Source organism: Cynocephalus volans, chromosome 6, assembly GCF_027409185.1.
Source record: "Cynocephalus volans isolate mCynVol1 chromosome 6, mCynVol1.pri, whole genome shotgun sequence".
In the NCBI taxonomy this organism is placed as follows: Eukaryota; Metazoa; Chordata; class Mammalia; order Dermoptera; family Cynocephalidae; genus Cynocephalus; species Cynocephalus volans.
In genome coordinates this window covers 26,873,440-26,892,903 of record NC_084465.1, presented here as the reverse complement: position 1 = coordinate 26,892,903, position 19,464 = coordinate 26,873,440, and the positions used below count along the sequence as shown (strand labels likewise).

At 39.5% G+C, this 19,464-nt stretch overlaps 1 protein-coding gene and 1 pseudogene across 6 annotated transcripts in view; both read left to right on the top strand.

Annotated features, from left to right (window-relative positions):
* The window catches only part of LOC134380054 (large ribosomal subunit protein eL6-like), a 39,069-nt pseudogene extending 37,135 nt beyond the window's left edge, over positions 1–1,934 (top strand).
* The window catches only part of AHCYL2 (adenosylhomocysteinase like 2), a 205,879-nt gene that overhangs the window by 127,847 nt on the left and 58,568 nt on the right, over positions 1–19,464 (top strand). The gene's annotated exons all lie outside the window — the stretch shown is intronic.

Genomic DNA, 19,464 nt, shown 5'->3' with positions numbered 1-19,464 from the left:
GGGGGGTCGGTTTTTAGCCTTCCCTATCCCTGAAGTTTTTGCCCACGCCTGGGGGTAGTTTTCTAATTACCAGTCCATCTGTCCGGTCTCCTGCCCTTGTTTTTCAAACAATTGGTATTCATCTTCCAGCCTGAGAGTTAGTACCTGGAGAGGCTTTCCTTGTTGGTTTAACACCCGAGGTCCCTCGGGGTCAAAATGAATTTGAGCACCCATTTTGGTGAGGAGGTCTCTTCCCAGTAGTGGGTAGGGGCACTCAGGAATGACAATGAACGAGTGGGATACTCGGCCCATGCCTAGGTTCACTGTTCTTCGGGTAGTCCATGAGTACTGTCTGTTCCCTAGTTTCCCTAACTACAGTGGCCAGAATTTTGTGAAGATTTCTTTCTTGTCGCTTTTCTCTCTTTATTTCTTTAGCTTCCTGCTCTTTCTGCTTTCTCTCTTCTTTTTCCTCTTCTGACTCTCTATTATGATAAACCTTTTCAGCCACCTGCACTAACTCCCTCAATGACTTATCTTGTAACCCTTCAAGCTTCTGCAGTTTCTTGCTGATGTCCCTACTAGACTGACTGGTCAACAAAAGCAACTGTCACTGTAGCTTTGTGCTCTTCACTACTAGGGTCATACAGGGTAAACTGACGGAATGCCTCCATGAATCTCTGCAGAAATGCTGACAGAGACTCATTGGGCCCCTGGATTACCTCTCTTACCTTAGTCAAATTGGTGGGGTGTTTTGCTGCCCCTCAGAGACCTGCCATTAGAGCCTGGCGATAGACCTTCAGGTGCTCCCTACCTTCTGCCAAGTTAAAATCCCAGTTAGGTCTGGTCAATGGGAATCCTGCATCTATGACATCAGGGAGGAGGGTAGGTAGCCCATCGTCTCCTGGAATGTTCTTTTGAGCCTCCAGGAGGATCCGTTGTTTCTCCTCAGTGGTGAACAGGACCTGGAGGAGCTGCTGGCAGTCATCCCAGGTGGGCTGATGAGTAAAGAGAAGGGATTCTACAAGGTTAGTGAGACTCTGGGGGGTTTCAGAGAAAGGGGGATTTTGAGATTTACAGTTGTAAAGATAGGAAGAGGAGAAAGGCCAGTACTGTAAGGGCTGGTTGCCCTCTTCATCAGGAGGGCCATAAGCCCACAGGGGGAAGATAGGTATTGCCTCCGGAGAAGCTGCCCACCTACTGCACATCCCCTGCACAGGACCTTCTTGTGCTCTTTGTGGATCCTCTGGTGGGGCCGAAGGCTCTGGCGGGGCTGAAGGACGGGCTGCCTGTGGGCGAAGGGAAGGAGGATAGGGAGGAGGAGGAGGATCAGAAAGAAGCCAGTCCGGGTCAGTGGACGGCAGGACCTCCGGTTTCTTTTCCATTTCTCGGAGGGCAAATACAGCCAATGGACCTGTTAGGGGAACAAAGGGATGGACCCATGGAGGAGGATCCATCACTAGATCTTCCCAGACAATGATATAAGGGATCTGGTCTGGGTGACTGTTAGAACTAAAAAATCTTTCTTTTTACCGCCGTGATCAGCAGCAGAGAGAAGGAACCTTCAGCTGGCCACCCGAGTTGGAAAGTCGGCCACTCCGAGGAACAAAGTGCCGCCCACTTATTCCTTCTGACCTGCACAGACAAATTATTAGCTCTGTCCTTTACGTCAGTCCAGTATTTCAGAGTCAGACTTAAAGGGGTTGAGACAGTCTGCCCCATGTCGCCCCAGAAAATCGTCATTCCCCACACACACGCAATCAGACAAACAAAAAACCAAAACACTGATGCACCCCTGCCACGGGCACCACAACCAGATTATCAGAGAACTCGGGAGGGGTCTCCTTCCTAGAGATCTCCCATGGAGCCGAACTTGTTCATCTCCCACAGAGGAATCTGGAGCATCCTCCAGGATTCCTGTGGCCATGACGTGCCGGTACGTCTACCCGCCACTATGACCACTACAGACCGATGGCTCTGTCCCAGAGCCACCGAAAAGCCAAAACCAGACCGATGACTCCCTCCCAGAGCCACCGAAAAGCTGAAACCAGACCGATGACTCCATCTCGGAGCCACCGAAAAGCCGAAACCAGATTACAGTAGACAACAAAGACACAAAGACAGACAACCACGGTACCTGCTCGAGCGATCCTCCGTTCTCTAGTCTCTGGTCCCAGAGAGAGCCGCTTCCCGGCCAGTGCACCAAAAATGTAAGATCTGTGCACTGTGCACAAACCCCACATGTCGGGATGGCTCACTTCACAAAGACCATGAGACAGAGACCGATGCAATCAAGCAAGAGGAGTTTATTCCAGCATGCTGGGGTCACTCAGTCTTCAAGACAAAAGCGACCCTGAGCTCTTAACACAAGCACTTTTTGTACAGTTTTTTTTTAGACAGACTTTGGCAATAGGATGAGTTGTATACTGCTTACAGGTTATCAGAGGTGACGTTTGTATTTATTGGTGGGCTTTAGTGGGCTGGCACACTGATAAGGAACAGTGTATTTCCCAATCGTTTATCTTCCTTGTGGCCAGGTGACCTCTAGATAAGGAACTGGTCAGTTCCTGGGACCGGGTGGTGGTTAATCTCTTCCTGGAATTTAGCGTGCCTGGGCCTGCCTGGCCTCTACTTAACTCCTTAGAAGCTGCCTTGCTTAAAATGGCATTAGTTATGTTTTCTCGTTTTTAGCAAGCATTAGCAAATTGCGCATGTTAAAGTTATATTTTTCTCTACATAACTTACTATTTCTTCAAGACCCAAGTCCAGTGTTATTTCCCCAGTGCAGCTTTTCCAGATTCCCCAGGTGTAGAGCTGTTTGCTTGTTATTGTAATCTCTCATAATATTAGGCCTTTTGTGGTAGAAGCTTCATGTTATTTTCAACACATATATATTGAATATCTGAATATATCAGGTGCATTATGCTAGGTTAGGAATTCAGATAAGGTCCTTGTCCTTTTGAAGCTCAAAATCTGGAATGGGAAAATAAAAAATAAAAAAGTAGTTTCAGATATGGTCAGTAATTAAAGAAAATAAAATAAGTAATGCGTACAGAGTGATGGGGCCCAGGCCAGATAGGATGACCAGAAAAGGCCTTGAACAGGTGACATTTGAGCTGAGACCTGAAGGATGATTTCCTTGGATTGGGTGTAACACTTTTTTTCCTCACCTCTACCCACTTACAATTTTGATTGTTTTCATGGTCATTTCCTTCAGATTTGCGTTAGAATGCTAATTGCTGAATTTTAGTTTGTACACACATCTGTAGTTATTTGTGTTCAGATATAGTTCTGCTTTCCCTCCCCTCCACACAAGTGAGCTCTTGAGCTGACTTGTTTGAATTTTTATTCTTTTTCCGTCCATGTTTTAGTCTGAGACACAGGGCTTTATAAGCAGAGTACTATCAGTAGACATTCCTCTTGGGTATATACTGTTTTGTTTTTTCATTATGCTCTCTCAGTAATGTTAGAAGCAAACTTCATTGTAAGCACTTAGGATATGTTAGTCACTATAACAAATGATCTGAAAACAGTAGTCAATTCAGAGATTTCCAGAACATTGTTGACAAAAATTGAAAAAACTTTTTTTTTTTTTGGTGGCTGGCTGGTGCAGGGATCAAATTCTGGACCTTAGTAAAGTAAAAACTTTTTACTGAAGAGAAATCTAGCCCTCCCAAAGCTAGGCTACACCTGGAAAAACATCATGTGCTCTTCTTTTTGCCATGTGCTTGGTGGCACAATGATGACCTTCAAATCACTCTTTTGAGAGATAACACATTCTGTTACCCCTCAGGCAGCCTATCTGTGATCATTTTGGTAACTGCTTTAAGGAAATGGCCCTCTGTTGCACTTGGTTAGTCAGCAAGGTAAAATTTTTTCTTGAACTGAAGGACATCGTGGAGGGGTAAGGGTTAGAGTGCGCTTTTCTATAAAGAGATTAGATTGCTTGGATTCCACAGTAAGGTGTGGAACAAATAGATAAGGAGTTGAATAGAGTTGTTCCTTATCAGAAGTAAGAGCCAATTCTCTCCCAAGATTACTTTGTTGCATAAATCCCATAGCAATGATTCCATGTCACCCATTGTTTTATTGACAGTAAAGAAAAAAAGAAAGAAAAATAGGGCAGCTCAAACTCTGTCTTAACCATGGGATTTCTAGGCTTTCAGATTCCTCTGCCTACATTGTGTCTCTGTATGTCTGGGATTCCCATGGAGGAGGGTCATGTGGATTTTTTTTTTTTCTCTTTCTCCTTGTTAGATACCTATCTGAAACAGAGATAAAGATTCTTACTAGAACTACAAACCCCTTCCCTGTCTACTAATTATTTCAACAACATATGCGACTCCTAATAGCCTCTACCTCTAATCCTAAAGGTTTATCTTTCAGTTCCATTCAGTTTTTCATCTGCAGTTTTTCTGGAAGAGTTCAGGATGATTGCCATTTAAGTGGTGATTTGGGGTAATTTCATATTTGTTTTGTGTGTGTGTGTGTGTGTGTGTTTTTAAAGATGACCCGTAAAGGAATCTTAATCCTTGGCTTGGTGTTGTCAGCACCACGCTCAGCCAGTGAGCGAACTGGCCATCCCTATAGGGGATCCAAACCCATATCCTTCGTGTTATCAGCACCGCACTCTCCTGAGTGAGCCATGGGCCGACCCCCATCATTTCATATTTGTATTGAGTCAGTCTTCATGTTGTGTGACACATTTTAAAGAGTTTATCTTGTTTTTGTTGAAAATATTCAATTTCTTTTTCTTTAAACTATAAATGATTAGCCTCAAAATGATGCTGTAGCTCCGCTGGCACTATAATACTGTTTAAAAAAATAAGGTATGTTATTATCAGCTATAAATCTGAGGGAAATATAGATTTCATTATATTTTCATTTTTTATTTACAAATTTTCTCAGTTTTTTTGGAGTAGAATCTTTTCTTTCATCAAAGAATTCTTTATATTAGTTTCATCTTTTTTAGTATGTTTAGATGTAGATGGTACAGCTGTGGGTTGGATAAAATAAGTCTTCTAATTTCCTTTTTTTTAATTTACTTATTTTTAGATGCTTAATATTGAATCTTTTATTTGATCTTGCTTTCACAGTTAGTTATATTCTTGGGAAGAATTTTGTAATTCAGTTGTTTGTATATTAAATCCCATTTTAAGCACATCATGAGAGCTCTTTTTTAAAAAAATTTTTATTAGCATATTCATTGTTACAAATCATACTTATTCTTTATAACCCCTTATCCAATCTCTCAACTTCTCCCTCCTTCTCCCCTCCCCCTTCTAATAGCCATAGATTTGTTCTCTCCATCGGATAGATTAACTGTACCTCTGTTGGTTTCTTGCCTAGATGATCTGTCTAGTACTGAGACAGGTGTGATCAAGTCCTCCCCTATTATCATAAATCGGATGTTTCTTCTGTTAGATTGGAGTGTGCTTTGTGGAGAGAGAGGATCTCTCTTTTTTTGGTCTTCACTGGTGCCTCTCCTTGTGTCAATGCAGGTGAGAATCTGGCATGCCATCTGCATGGTGGCTGTGACTGCTGCTATAGAGACTAGCCACTTTTGCAGTAGCCATGGCAATTGCAGTGGCTGTGGAGGACTACCTGTGTAAAAATGGTGTTTTTGGTGTGCTCTTGACCTGGTTGTGGCTGGGTTTGGCTTCCGCCAGCTCCATGCCTCAGGGCCCTGGTGGGGCCCCAGGGAGGTGGAAGCAGCTTGCCTAGTTGCCACTGGATAATGTCCTTTTTAAAAGCAAATAAATCATCCTTAAATAGAAAAATAGTATAAATAAATTTTATTTTAGAATATTATTAAATTCTAAAATAGTAACAGTTTTAAATAAAATTTTTAAATTTATAAAGGTTAAAAAACTTTTTTGAATATTATTCCAAAACAAGTTGACAATGTGTACTTGTTTTTTGTGTTTCTGCATAGACACAAGGAGCACTTTTGGATTTAAAAATAACAATTTATTGGATGATAATGAAATTACAGAGAATATAGTAGGTATAGCTGAAGATAGTTGGAGCACAATAGAAGTTATGAGCTGAAAACACTTTTATTTATACTCTAAACTCCTTGGAAAATTTTAGAAAGCACAAAACTATACAAGCACACATTCCGTTAGCCAGCACAGTGATGACATCATCACACATCACATAGCCTCTGGAAAACTCCCTACTGCACTATGAGAGAATGAAAAGTGAAAAAGGTAAATGGCATTTTAGTATTATGATGAAAATACTTTTGACCTCAAAAAGCCCCTATATAAAAGGGGAAGGTAGAGAGGAAATCCCCATTGGCAATGATAGAGGTTATGGAAGATTAGATGTTGCAAATTTGGGAGAATGAACAGAAAACCTTACTTAGATACCCATTTCCTGGTTAAAAAAAAAAAATCACGTCTTCTTCCTCCACAAAGCCTTTATTAATCCCCAGATCTTGCAGTGGTCCTCCAAGTATGGTCCTATTACAGCAGTGGTTCTCAAAGTATGGTCCTTGGACTCCTGGGGGTCCCTGATACCCTTTCACAGGGTCCATGAGGTCCAAACTATTTTCACAATAATACGAAGATGTTGTTTGCCTTTTCCATTGTGCCAACATTTGTACTAATGGTGCATAACCAAAGATAGGTAAAACTAATTAAAACCACCTTTTTAAGAATCTAGACGGTGGCACCAAACTGTTAGTTGTCACTGTATTCTTTATTGCTGTGCACTTGCAGTTAAAATTCTTTTTTTAGTTTCATTTAGAGTGTCTTTGATGAAGCCGTTAAAATTATTAGTTTTATTAATATCTACCGAGTGTAATTCTTTTTTTTTAATGTGAAATGGGAAATACACACAAACCACTTCTGCCCGCATGCTGAAGTATAATGGTTGTCTCGAGGGGAAAGCACTCATGTGATTGAGTTGCAAACTGAACCATCATCTATTTATTTATTTTTTTAATGGTATACCTCTTTTACATGAAGGAACAGCTGACAGAGTATGGTTATTCAGATGTGGGCATTTGGTAGACATTTTCTTGAAAATGAACAAAGTGAGCCTGTCACTTCAAGGAAAATGGACAGTATTTGTCACTGGTAATATTCAAGCTTTCAAGTGAAAATTAGAATTTTGGAAAACTCAAATCTGCCATCATGAGCTTGACAGCTTCCAGTCAAGTTGTCTCCAGTGTAGATCACTTTTTTGAGCTCCAGACTCTCATATCTATCTACGTACATTCTGCATCCAAATAAATGTTTCACAGATATCCCAAACTTAACATGCCCACAATGGAACTTTTGATTTCTCCCATACAACTTTATCTTTTTCACCTCACCCAAGTTTTTCTTATCTCAGTAATCACCTTCAGCCAAGTTGTTCAAACTACAATTAGAAGTCATTATTTTTTTTTCTCTCTTTCTGCATCCAATCTGTTAGCAAGTCTTGTGGGTTCTGCCTTCAAAATTACCTCAAATCTGTCTGCTTTTGTCCATCTTCATTGCTATCAGCCTATTCCAGGTCACTATCATTTTTTACTATATCAGCTTTCTGATTGATCTCCCCTGTTTGCCTGTTTATAATCCTTTTTCCATACAGCAGCAGATGTAAGTATAAATTGGTTTATGTCACTCCATTGCTTAAAATCCTTTAATGACCACCATTATACTTAGAATAAAATCTCAATTCTTCATCTTAGCTTTTAAGGACGTTCATGTCTGGGCCTTTACCTGTCTTTGCAACCTCATTCTTCCTTTCTTTTTTTTTTTTTTTCTTTCTTTTTTTTTAAAAAAGATGATTGATAAGGGGATCTTAACCCTTGACTTGGTGGTGTCAGCACCACACTCTCCCAAGTGAGCTAACCGGCCATCCCTATATGGGGATACGAACCTGTGGCCTTGGAGTTATCAGCACCACACTCTCCCAGGTGAGCCATGGACTGGCCCTTCATTCTCCCTTTCATTCACAATATTTCAGCCACACAAATTATCTTTCCATTCTTTAACCATACCTAGTTCTTTCATATGTGAGGGTTTGGGGAATTACTATTTCCTTCCTTTCATATAGCAAGCTTTCTCTCATCCTTCTCATCCTAGCTCAGATGTTAGTGTCTTAAAAGTGCCTTCCTTGATCAGACCAGCTCTTTTTTATTTTGTATTATTTTTTATTGTTGTTATTTTTTGTTTTGGGGGTTTTGGGGTTTTGGGGTTTTTTTTCATTATTTTTGATCTGTGCTTCGTTGAATCCACAGAGATGGAACCCAAGGATATAGAGGGCTATCAAATAAAAAGAATCAATCTATCTAAGCTAGTTTCTTCCTTTTTATACTTTACTTTAGCCTCTTGCTCATTTCCTTTATAGCACTTACCATAAATTTAATTATTTCATATATTTATTTACTTATTTTTTATCTAGCTCCCTTATTAGAAAAAGCAAGCAAATAATTTTAGATATGTTAAGGTAGATATGCCTGTGGGAACATCATAGAATGAAGCCATCAGCTAGGACATTTTCCAGAACTGAAGCTCAGAGAGTTTTAAAAGTTACTGAAAATTAATAGTAAATGAAGCTGAGGATGTGGGTAAGAGAATGTTTTGAGCGAAGAGGAAACAGACTAGAATAGTATCTTTAAGAACCCCTAGCTTTATGGGACCAGAAGTGAAAAAGAAGCTACAAAGGAGACTAAGAATGACGGTGTCTTGGAGATCAAAGGAAAGGTAGATATAATGTCAGAAAAGCTAAGGGAAGAGAGTCTTTCAAGGAAGAGATATTAACAATGTCAAAATCCTGAGAAGTAAAGTAAGCTGAGAAGAATCCATTAGATTTAGCAACAAGGACATAGTGACCCATGGCATGAATAGTTTTAGTGGATTGGCAGGAGCTTAAGACAGACCATAATAGATTGAGGATTGAATGGAAGGTAAAGAATTGGGAATACAGTGAATTTAGAAAACCAAGGAGTTTGGCTCTGAAGGTAAGTGCAGAGAGAAGTAGCTGAAAGAAGACTGGCAGATTCACTTTGAGGGTGGACAGGAGAAACCTGAGCATATTAAGTGGTAATGGGAAGAAGCAAGTAGAGAGTGAAAAGTTGAAGAAACAGGAGAGGGGATAATTAATTGATAGGGAGCAGTCTCCAAGAAGGTGAGAGAGACTCTGATCCAGAGCACTGGTGAAAGGATTACATTTAGATGGGAGGAGAATTTTGTTGGTGATTTCACTGTTTGAAATGGCCCCCAAGTGTGGTACTAAAGTGCTGTCTAGTATTCCTAAACACAAAAAGGTTGTGATGTGTCTTATAGAGAAAGCATGTTTGTTAGGTAATCTCTATTTCAGGTATGAATTATAGTGCTGTTGGCCATGAGCTCAATGCTAATGAATCAACAATATATATCAAATAAGGTGTCTTTAAAGAAAAATACTCATAAAACAAGGTTATCTATTAATAACCTTGCAAAAATGCTGAGATCAGAAGCAAAAATTGAGTATTGGCAAATTCAGTGTTTGTGGCAACTTTATAGAGTGTAATTACAGTCATCCCTTGGTATTTGTGAGTGACTGGTTCCAGGACATTCCCCCCACTCTATCCTCTGCACAGATACCAAAATTTGAGAATGTTCTTATATATCTTATATATGCCCTTACATAAAGTGGTATATAGTATTGCATATAACCTATGCACATTCTCCCATATACTTTAAAATCATCTCTAGATTATTTATAATATCTAATATAATGTAAATGCTATGTAAATTGTTGTTATACTGTATTTTTTTTCCTAGTCAGTCAAATTTAGCAGTGGGGGGTTGTATACCAACTTTAGTGGCACTAATGCTACTAAGTTCTGAAAACCCATCATCAGACCAGTTCTTTTTTTAATTTGTACCATTTTTTATTGTTGTATTGTTATTTTTTGTTTTTGTTTTTCATTACTTTTGATCTGTGGTTGGTTGAACCCACAGAGTTGAAACCTGAGAACGTGGAGGGCTACCAAATAATAAGAATCAATGTAATTTATATATTTGTCTCCAAGGACTTTAAAGTATCTTAAAGACATTAGTTTATTCATCAACTTCCAGAAATTAGCAGTTAGACAGTGAATTATTTGTTATTTGGAGGATAGAAGGAAATACACTCAGTAGTTCTTCTTTAAGGTTCATATTCTAGGACAACTTTTGCTTCTTATATTTTTGCTTCCTAAATATACAATATCCTGCCCTTGTAAAAAGATCTGTCTGCTAATCATGGTTATGTTTCACGGGCTTGCTTTGGAACTCATTGAAATATTTCCTATTTGACTTTCATGGGGAAAGGTGAAAAGGCAAAGAATTTTGGAAAGCAGTCAGAACTTTCTGGCAGAAAAGTGCCAGGTAGAGAGAAATAATCATAGTGGTTATTATCACAAACATAAAAACAGTAATGTTATAAGTTGCTGGATGCATGGAATTTGAATGTGCTGTGTTAAAAATGGCTACTCACATATATGTTATAGGAACTTTTTTCTCCTTCAACTCTACAATCCGGCTAGTTCTTCTTTTACATGATTTCTCAAATTTGTACTTTTTTTTTCACTCATATAGTCATAATCTCGAAATCCAGACTTTAACCATCTTCAAGATTGACCTTAAAGTTGCTGTCATTTCTTTCAGCTACATGCTTACTTAAATGTGTCCGTTATACAGTAGTGAGCCATCTGCCCTAAGCACATTTTTATCACATCATTCTGCAGATATATTACTGCCCTACTTAGAAACTTTCAGTGACTTTTAGTTGTTTATTTTTATTTTTAAAATTTTTTTGTTTGTTTACATTCTGTGATGTTGTTGCTGAGCAGTTGGATGGAGCGGGAGATGGGGAAGGGAGAAGGAAATAGGGTGGGAGGATGTATTAGTCCATTTTGTGTTGCTATAACAGAATACCTGAGACTGGGTAATTTATAAAGAACAGAGGTTTATTTGGCTTATGATTCTGGGACAGCTGCATCTGGCAGGGGCCTCAGGCTGCCTCTACTCATGGCAGAAAGCAGCAGGCAGCCAGCCAGTACAAGCAGATCACATGGCGAGAGGAAGCAAGAGAGAGCGAGAGGAGGTACAAGGGTCTTTTAAACAACCAACTCTTGTGGGAACTAACAGAGCGAGAACTCACTCATTAATCCCCCCACCTAGGAAGAGCATTAATCCATTCATGAGGGATCCACCCCCATGACTCAATCAGTTTCCAACACCTCCACATTGGGGATCAAATTTCCATGAGTTCTGGGAGGACTATACATCCAAACTCCATCAGAGAAGGAAGGAGGAGGGGTGGGGTTGAGGCCTGTGATCCCCCTGATTGCTGCAGGGGAGACTAGGGGGCTTCCAGTGGTGGCTTGGTCATTGCTGGGCTGGATGCAAATGTCAGGGGTGTGTGGCTGAAGCCCTTGTCCCTGACCCCCATGGCTTGGGAGCCCAGGGCGCTTCTTGCTGCGGCTCAGTGGTTGTTGCTGGGCTGGTTGCTGGTGTCGGGGAGGCATGGCTGAGGCCCATGGCCCCCACCCTTGGGACTGGTTGCAGGAGTCAGGGGTATGGCTGAGGCTCCCAGTCCAACCCCCTCCTTGGCTTGGTAGCCCAGGGGACTTCTGGTCCTTCTAGGTTTTATAGGTGTTCTTTGGTGATGTGAGGCCTCTACTAGTTAATATCAAACTTTGTCTCTGGTCTGCGGTTATTTTGTTTTTTCTTTCAGTTCTGTGTTGGATTATTTGCTGTTCCTACCACTTAAACTCTGACTGGAACTAGTTTGTTATCCTTTCTTTCTTCTAAAATGGGGGAACTTCCTGTGGAGACCAGCACTTGAGCTCTGTGGTTGAGCTAAATTGATGCTTTGCTGCTTATTCCCTGGGGAAGGCTTTTTGTGCAGCTCAGATTTTAATGGTTGACATTATAGCTACTTTTGGGTCTCGTGAGATCTGGTATTCCTGGGTTGTATAGAAACCCTGGTCTGGGCCTGAGTCTTTTCAGGAAACTGCATCTCCTGCAGTTCTATATTCCTGACTAGTCTCCTCTGAGTGGTCCTGCACTGATTGAGGGGCAGATTAGCTGTCCATGCTGTGCCCCAGTGTTCTCCCAGTGGGCCTGTCTCCCCCACTGCCAGTGTTCCAAACACTTCCCATGGGATGGGCCATGTGCTGGTCCCTTGCGATGACTCACCAGCCTCTGAATGGTTTCTTTTTCTCAGTTGTTCTGGCTCCTCACTCCTATGTGGGTCCACAGTAACCCTGTTAGTGGTCTTGCTGGCCTGGGGGCTACCAAAGCCCTCTTCTCCTCTGCAGCCTCCAAGCAATGCCATCCAAAGGGCACAGCTGCGGTTTTTGCTGGCTCCTGCTGCATGCCACTCACCAGCTCCAGCCTGGAAGCTGCCAGGGCTTGAAACAGTCCATGCGGTTTTTTCTTTCTCTCATTGTGGCTTCTCCTGCTTTCATGCACTCCATTGGTCTCTCCTCCTTTTTCCCTGATCTCTAGTGGCCCCAGCTTGGCTGTAGTTGCTTTTTAACAGTTGTAAATTGGTTGATTTGTGGGAGAGTGATGGTAGGGACAGTCTATTCCACCATCTTGACTGGAAACCTCAGTTGTGTTTATAAATTGCTATAGACCATTTGTCTCTTGAGGCTCCTCAGTCCTCCAAAACCCTTCCTCCTCACCTGTCATAATTGATGTTATTGTCTCATAATTTTGTTAGAGGCATGTTCTTAGATGTGAATTTCCTCATTTTATTACCACAAAATCTACAAAGCTGCCTGAATCTATTCCTTCTTTTTCCCTTCTCTTACAAAGGAAGTAGTGTGACATGAACATCTTTTGGGGGAGAGAGGGTCTTATTCTGTCTACCACACATTTCTTTTTTATCTCTCAAGATAAGAGCAATACATGCTCATTTCAGAGAAATTAGAAAACAGACCAGCAACTCAGGAGCTGTTTAGGCCCTGTTAATTACTTAATGGAAATAGGGATACTTAATTCATGTTAACATGGAGGGTCTTTGAACACTTAAGGCATTCAAGGCATGCCAAAACTCTGTCAAAAGTTACAGGCAAGAAAACGATTAAAAAAAATAAATAAAAATAAATTTAAAAAGTAGTCAAAAAAAACCCAAAAAATAAAAAAATAAAAATGTCACAGACAAGAAAATTATCACCTTTCAAATAAAATCAGTGGGGAAAAGGAGTGCTGTAAGACTTTAAGTTAATTATTTTCACCAAATCTTGGCTTCTTTATCCTTAAAATAAGTACTTAGCCATAAAAAAGAATGAAATCCTGTCATTCACAGCAACATAGATGATCCTAGAAGACATTATGTTAAGTAAAATAAGTCAGGTACAGAAAGAAATACTACATGTATGTTCTCATTCATGAGAACATGTTTGTAGAAAAATAGAATTCAAAGAGTTTGTAGAAAAATAAAATTTATGTGAGAAGCTAAAAAAGTTGAGCTCATAGAAGTAGGGAGCAGAACTGCAGATACTAGATGGGGGAAAGAGGGAGAGGTTGGTTAATAGATACAAACTTACAGCTAGATAGGAAAAGTAAGTCCCAGTGTCCCATAGTAATGCTAGGTGTCTGTAATTAATAATTTATTATTATTTATTTGTTTATTTAAAAAGATGACCAGTAAGCGGATCTTAACCCTTAGCTTGGTGTTGTCAGCACCACGCTTAGCCAGTGAGCCAACTGGCCATCCCTATATAGGATCTGAACCCGCAGCCTTGGTGTTATCAGCACCGCACTCTCCCGAGTGAGACACGAGCCGGCCCTTGTAATTAATAATTTATTGTAAACTTTCAAGTGGCTGGAAGAGAGAAGTTCAAATGTTCTCAACATAAAGAAATGAAATGGTAAATGTTTGAGGTGATGGGTATGCTAGTTACCCTGATTTACATAACACATTGTATACATGTATCAAAATATCACTCTGTACCCCATAAATATGTACAACTATTACGTGTAAATTAAAAAATAATTTTAAAAAATAAGGAAATTTAATTAGCTGACGGGGCCGACCAGTTAGCTCAGTTGGTTAGAGCATGGTGTTATAACACGAAGTTCAGGGGTTCCGATCCCCATACCAGTCAGTCACACTATAAAAATTTAAAAATTTAAAAATAAAAATATAGGGGGCTGGCCCGTTAGCTCACTTAGGAGAGCATGGTGCTAGTAACAATAAGTTCATGGATTCATATCCCCATACCGGCCAGCTGCAAAAAACTCCAAAATCTGAAGTTTTTTGAGCGCTGCCATAATGCTCAAAATAAATGCTCATTGGAGCATTTCAGATTTCAGATTTTCAGATTAGAGATGCTCAACTGTTATGTATCCTGTAAATATTTCAAAATCCAAAAAAATAAAAAATTCCAGGGCCGGCCCGTGACTTACTCGGGAGAGTGCGGTGCTAATAACACCAAGGCCCCGGGTTCGGATCCCATATACGGATGGCCGGTTCGCTCACTGGGTGAGCGTGGTGCTGACCACACCAAGTCAAGGGTTAAGATCCCCTTACCGGTCATCTTTAAAAAAAAAAAAAAAAAAAAAAAAAAAAAATTCCAAACACTTCTGGTCTCAAGCATTTCAGATAAGAGATACTCAACCTGTATGATCTTTATTAATACGTAAGGGCTGATATCTCTATTACACTAAAAATTAATCAAAAGAGATGAATAGATAACATAGGTTTTATTTGTTTTTTAATCCAGTCCATGTATATATCAGGATTTAGTGGGAAGACTGAGGAACTACCATAGATTGGAGGATACTGAGGAGACATGTCAACCGAATGCAATGGGGATCCTGGATTGGATCCTGGAACTGAAAAAGGACATTAGTGCAAACACTGGTGAATCCAAATAAAGTCTGTAGTTAATGTTATTGTATCAATGTTAATTGCTTAGTTTTGATAATTACTGTGATTTTACAAGATGTTAACATTAGAAGAAGCTGGGTGAAGTGTATATGTGAACTATCTGTACTATTTTTGCAACTTGTTTCTAAGTGTAAAATTATTTCAAAATAAAAAGTTGTTTGAAAAAGTACACAAGGCTGTCCGGTTAGCTCAGTTGGTTAGAGTGTGGCCTTATAACACCAAGGTTGAGGGTTCGGATCCTGTACTGGTCAGCTGCCAAAAACAAAAACAAACAGAAAAAGACAAGAGTAGAAATGCAAGGCACAGAATAGAAGATATTTGTAAGATTTATAAGCGAGTGGACTCATAATCAGGATATATAATTAACTCATACAAATCAGTAAAGGAAAGACTGACAACCCAATAGAAAAACAGGCAAAAGACTTGAAAGGCTACTTCACATAAGAGAATATCAAATTGGCCACTAAGCATATAAAAATGTGTGTGGCAGTGTGTAAGTATTCCAGTTTATCCAAGTTGGAACTCTTGTGCATTGCTGGTGAGAATGTAAAATAGTACAGCTGCTGTAGAAAATAGCATGGCAGGTCCTCAAAAAATTAAACAGAATTACAATGTGATCTAGCAATTCCACTTCTGTGTATATACCCCCAAAGAATTGAGAGCAGGGCCTCAAACAGATTTTTGTGCACCAGTTCTCAGCAGCACTATTCACAATAGCCAAAAAGTAGAAGCAACCCAAATGTCCATTGATGGATGAATGGATAAACAAAATGTGGTAAAACATACAATGGAATATTATTCAGCCTTAAAAAGTGATGAAATTCTGGTACATGGTACAACATATCCTTGAGGACATTAGGCTAAGTGGAATAAGCCAGTCACAAAAGGACAAATATTATAAGATTCCACCTAAATGAGAAACTTAGAATAGTCAATTTCATAGAGACAGAAAGTAGAATAGTGGTTACCAGGGGCTGGAGGGAGGCGTGGAATGTGGAATTGTTTAATGGGTACAGAGTTTCACTTGGGGATAATGAAAAAGTTCTGGAGATGGCTGGTTGCACAACAAAGTGAATGTACTTAATGCCACTGAAATGTATATTTTTAAATGGTTAAAATGGTATACCTTATATATATTTACCACAATTTTATAAAAAGTGCTTGGTTGTGGTGGTAATGGTAGTTGTGGTGGTGAGATGCAGACCAAAATCACAATGTGATACCATTACCTACCATGGCTAAAATGAAAAAAGACCACGGATACAAAGCAAGTGGAACACTGATATCCTGCTGGTTGGAGTATAAATTAGTACAAGTACTTTGGAAAATTGTTTAACATTATCTACCTAGCTGAACATATGCATACCCTTTAACCCAGCAATTCCACTCCTAGGTATACATCCAACAGAAATATTTTCATATGGGCACCAAAAGACATATACAAGAATGTTCATAGCAACATTATTTTTTTATAGCCCCCAAACTGAAAACAACCCAAAGCCCATCAACAGGAGAATGGATTCAATAAATTGTGAATCTTCATGCAATGATGGGATGCTTTCCTGCAATAAAAATAAGCTAAGTGCAACAAATTTGGATAACTCTTAGAAGTATATTGAGCAGGAAAAAAAAAAAAAAAAAAAACAGACACTTAAATAGTACATATTTTATGATATTTATATCAGGTTCAAAAATAGGCAAAACTGATCAATGGTGACAGGAATCAGGACAGAGATAACCCTAAGGGAGGAGTGCAGGGTAAAGAGTGAGAGGGGACATTAGAGACTGCTCTAGGATACTGGGAATGTTTTATTTCCTTATCTGGGTAGTGGTTTTAATGGTGGTATTGACTTTTGAAATTTTATCAAGCTGTAGCTTTTTGATTTGTGTACTTTTTTATAGATGTTATGCTTTAGTAAAAAGTTTATTTTAAGAAAAGAATATAGTGTAAAGTTCACATCTACATTTATTTAATGGCATTATGCTTCGTTATTTTACCCCTTACCTCCTATCCCTAGTTCTGTGATAAAATCGAGTGCCCTGAATGCAAATTCTTTACCACTCTTTGAGATCAGTTTTAGCTAGAGGTACCAACTATGCAGCAAACTGAACCGTGACCTAAGTGGAGCTCTATTAACTGTGTCAGGGAAATTGGGGATTTAAGTCCACACTTCAGTACCAGATTCTAGAGGACTTAACAGGGAGTGCAGAAGGCAGCTAGGTGTCTGCCTTAGTGTACTGGTCTCTGTATTGCTTAACTGTTTATCTGAGAAACACTGTATTAGTCAGTGGCAAGGGGGTACATGTCATTTTTTCAGCACATTTATTGGTTGTTATTATATGCTAGGCACTTGGGATACAGGAATGAAACACATCTCTGCCCTCAATTGCTTACAGTTCCAGTGTGGAAATAGGCAAAGGATCAATTATATTATCAACACTGATATGTGCTGTGATAGAGATCAGTCTGGGAGATTACTCAGTAACTCATGGAATTGATTCTTAACCTAGACCACGAGCTGGAAATATGTACTGAATGGAGTTACAGCTAAGCTATATATTTTGAAAGATGTGTGTGTATGTGTGTGTGTGCCTTTGTTCAGAGTGGGAAAGAAGAGGAATGCGGAGAGCTGAGACTCTAGAGGTATGCAGAGGCCAAGTCATAAAGGGTCTTGTATGACATCATGCTAAGGAGTTTGGATTTTATTTTGAGGACAGTGGGGAGTTATTGGGGTATTATAAACAAGGAAGTGATGTGATCAGATTTTAAAATGATCATGCTGATGATAATCATGTATAAATAAGTAAAATTTAATGAATTGAAGTAGGCTGTTACAGGGATGGAATTATCTAGGCCCTTACTTCTCAAAGTGTAGTTCCAGCATCATTGGTATCATCTGAGAGCTGTTAACAATTAGAATCTTGGGACCTACTCCAGACTTACTAGATCAGAATGGGCATTTTAACACAATCTCCAAATAATTTATATGCACATTCAAGTTTGAGAAGCACCGATTTAGATGGACATAATGATGGTCAGTTTTAGACAGCTGGTATGAAGAAGAAAGGACAGATTGCAGGAGATTTTATGAGGCAAAATAAAGAGATATTATGGAGTATATGTCCTTCCCTTTATTTGGAATACTCTTCTCAATCCCCCTCCTCACCACACATATACCAGGTAACCCCTACTCATCCTTTACCTTTCAGGTTAAATGGAGCTTCTCTGATGCCACACCCCCACTATGCATGATTGGTGCCCTTGCCATATTCTCCCATAGCACCTGTATTCACATCATCATTTTTCAAACTTTTATTGCAATTGCTTAATTGCTTGTCTCTTTCCCTAGACTCTAAGCACCATGAAAGCAGGGGTTATCTTTCTGTGGTGCTTGGCACATGGTAGGCACCCAGTAAATATTTTGGTTTGATTAAATGAATGAATTGACAATGTGTAAGAAGAAAAGATGGATTTGGTTGTGTTGGTGAGAAGGATTTACATGTTATAATTATTAACAATAATAGTAAGTTTTAAATAGCACTTAGAAGTTCCAGCTACTGTTCTAAGTGTTTTATACATATTAACTTATTTGATGTCTCAGTAATTTTGTAATGTAGTTACTCGTAATACCCCCATTTTACAGATAAGAAAACTGAGGCACAAGGAGGGTAAGTAGTTTGCCTAATGTTACATAGTTAGTGGTGAGATTCAAACTGGGCAGTCTGGTACTACTCTGCTATATCTCGTTTTGGACAAAATAGCTTCCTGGCACTGTGCTTAGTGTTTTATTTGTATTACTTATTTAATCTTTATGAAAACAATAGGAAGGTATTATTTTCCTGTTTTACAGATGAAGAAACAAAGGCTCAAAAAGTCATGTAGTTTACCTGAGGATACAGAGCTAGTAAGTGATGAAGCTAGCCTTCAAACTCAAGTCTGTCCACCTTTATTTTTTATTTTATTTTATTATTATTTTTTTTCTAAAAAAGATGACCGGTAAGGGGATCTTAACCCTTGACTTGGTGTTGTCAGCACCACGCTCACCCAGTGAGCTAACTGGCCACCCCTACACGGGATCCAAACCCGTGGCCTTCGTGTTATCAGCACCACTCTCCTGAGTGTCCACCTTTAAAGCCTGTAGTTATTACCAATAATGATGATGCCTCCATTTTGGGTCTGAAATACCTGCAGGGTATGAGTCTTAAGATTACTGAGGAACTGAGAGGTAAAATGCCTAACATCATTTAGGTTGTGAGGCAGGAAGGAGGACTTAATTCCAGTTTACTGTGGTAGCATTGACATTTCATGTTTGAAGGGGCAAGGAGATTTGAGGCCAAGCAATGCCAGACAACCTCCTAATTGAGGTTGTTGAACTCAGAATTGAGCTTTGAACTCAAGTGGTTAGAAACCTTAACCTCTATAATAAGCTGTAAGTGACTAAGGAATAGTTACTGTTTTTTTCTTATGGCCTCAGAGAAACCAGATGGATTAGAAATACTGAATGTCAGAACTGGAAAGAACCAGTTCTGACCTGCCACAATCCACTCTTCCACACTTCTCCCTCATTTAGTAATAAGGAAACTGAAGAAGAAAGTAATTAGGTAGACTTGCCAAAG